Source organism: Rattus norvegicus, chromosome 4 (assembly GCF_036323735.1).
Source record: "Rattus norvegicus strain BN/NHsdMcwi chromosome 4, GRCr8, whole genome shotgun sequence".
In the NCBI taxonomy this organism is placed as follows: Eukaryota; Metazoa; Chordata; class Mammalia; order Rodentia; family Muridae; genus Rattus; species Rattus norvegicus.
In genome coordinates, this window is record NC_086022.1 from 103,537,915 (window position 1) to 103,540,293 (window position 2,379).

General features: G+C 37.5%; 1 pseudogene; it reads right to left on the reverse strand.

The window, feature by feature from the left end:
• Positions 1 to 660: 660 nt before the first annotated feature.
• On the reverse strand, positions 661 to 1,611 carry LOC134486798 (immunoglobulin kappa chain variable 6-17-like; annotated as a pseudogene).
• Between the last annotated feature and the right edge of the window lie 768 nt (positions 1,612 to 2,379).

Genomic DNA, 2,379 nt, shown 5'->3' on the forward strand with positions numbered 1-2,379 from the left:
AGGGCTGAGTGTGGTTGCCAATACCATTGAGCCCAGTGCTCAGGAAGAGGTAGGAGGAATTTTGTGAAATCAAAGACCACCTGCCTTTTTCACAATCAGTGATACTTGACTCAAAAATGAATAACAAGAACAAAATGATTTCAACTAATTTAAATTAATAGGTATTTGAGATTAGTTAACATAGCGTTTTATTGAAGTATAAAGGAATTCCCTCAGCTAATATCAAGCACTGTTAATTATTATAAGACATAACAACAAACTCATTCTCATGATTCAATATCATACTCTCCATTAGTGTAGTGTAGTATAGAATGAAGTATCACAATCTCTACGCTGGGAAAGTAGATGAGAAGACAGCAGAGGCAGATGTGGCTGAGGAATAAGGAACAGAGATCAGATATAATGTTTACGTCAGAACTCAGGATTTCTGATATTTTCACCCTAGTCTTTTAAAGATTCATAAAAACATGTGTGTGTGCATGTGTATGTATGTGTACAAGTGTATGTCACATGAAAATAGGTGAAATGCTAGAGAATAGAATTCTCTTAGTAGTAGGGAAAGGTGATGACAGAAAGAAGAAACATGGAGAATGAGGACTGTCAAAATATATAATTTTATATTTTTATGAAAGTCAACATTATATGTATAAATACATAATCTTAACCAAAAGTAGAAGTTGAGGGATATTGCCAGGAGTGCAAAACAGAGGAAGACAACTCAGAGCTGTGCAAAACAAAAGCCAAGTTCACTTTTATACCCTCCAGTAGGAATATAGAAAGGCTTTTGATTTCCATATGGAGACTCATGGAGAAATTTTTCACCCCAGAATATAAGATAATAAATTTGTCATGTTCAATATACAGAATTTAAGCATGAGCAGAAAAAAAGACAAAAATGACTGCACTTTATTTTTCCATACAAACCTTCCAATTCAAACAATCTGGTCATTAATTTTCTATGAAATTTTGCATCAATTAGGCATAGCAGCTGCAGGCAGAAGGGGAAGCGTATAGGTCTAGGGGTATATATTATAGGCAGCTGGTTAGAATCTCAGAGGAGGTTTCTGTAGGAGGCTGGAGCACTGTGGGAGGATAGTTGTAAGCTATCCACAGTAATAAACTGTCAGGTCTTCAGCCTTCACACTGCTGATGGTGAGAGTGAAATCTGTCCCAGATCCACTGCCTGTGAAGCAATCAGGGACCCAGTGTACTGGTTGGATGCCCCATAGATAAGCAGCTTAGGAGACTTCCCTGGTTTCTGTTGATTCCAGGCTACAGCAGTACCCACATTCTGACTGGCCTTGCAGTTCATGGTGGCCCTGTCTCCTACTAATGTGGACATGGATTTGAGAGACTGGGTCATCAAAATGTTCCCATGACCACCTGCAATCAGAAATAAATAATGAGTAATCATATATACATACAAGACTTCATGATACAAATGTTAGAATCTAAAAGGTCTTTTATAATGGCATTGTCTGTTTACTATTGACCTCCTGTAGAAAATAGCTATTTCATTACAAATGAACTATTTTATGATATTCTAAAGCTATTTAATTTCTCACCAGATACCCCAAGCATCAGTAATTTGACCTGGGTTTGTGACTCCATCTTGAGACCCCTGCCTGTTTGATTCAATTCAGTTCTCACTGCAAAGGCCTGGTTTATATAGCATGGGCAGCTGGGCTGGCCTCTAGAGACCTACAGAAAGTATCATCAAATAGGGAAGTAAATTTCCTGGACACAGGATTGTGAGAGTTAAATGAAAGGGCAACAAACACCATCAAAGACAGTAAGAAATCACTGGGAAGGAAGTCAACATAGAAGCTCAAAGACCAACTTAGAGCTCTAAAAGAAGAATCTAGATTCCCTCATGACAAGCTTCAACTCAAAATCAAAGACATTGATAGCAGTTGAGTTTTGCAGAAAATGAATACTAAGCATTATGAGTATATGTTAATATAGTTAATTTTCCTGCAAAGGCAGGAGATAAGGAGCATAGTTGGTAGGTAGGTGCCTTCTGAGGCTCTGCTGCTGCCACCGCCTGTTTGTTCTGTCCAAGTCCAAAATACACAGAAACTGTAAGATTTAGGCAATTTCACTCTTTGCTTATTCAGTGTCAATTTGAAGATTTCTGGATGCCTAACTCATATACTTTTATATGAACTCGCGTTGTAGTGGAAGTACTTCTATTATTTGACCTATGAATATATATTCATAAGTAATGTCAGAAATTCAATGAAGAAAACTGAGGTCATTATTGGAAATTTAAGATTGTCTGTTTGGATCCTTAGTCATAAGGGAAATGCAGATCAAAACAACCCTGAGATTTCACCTCACACCAGTGAGAATGGCTAAGATCAAAAACTCAGGTGACAG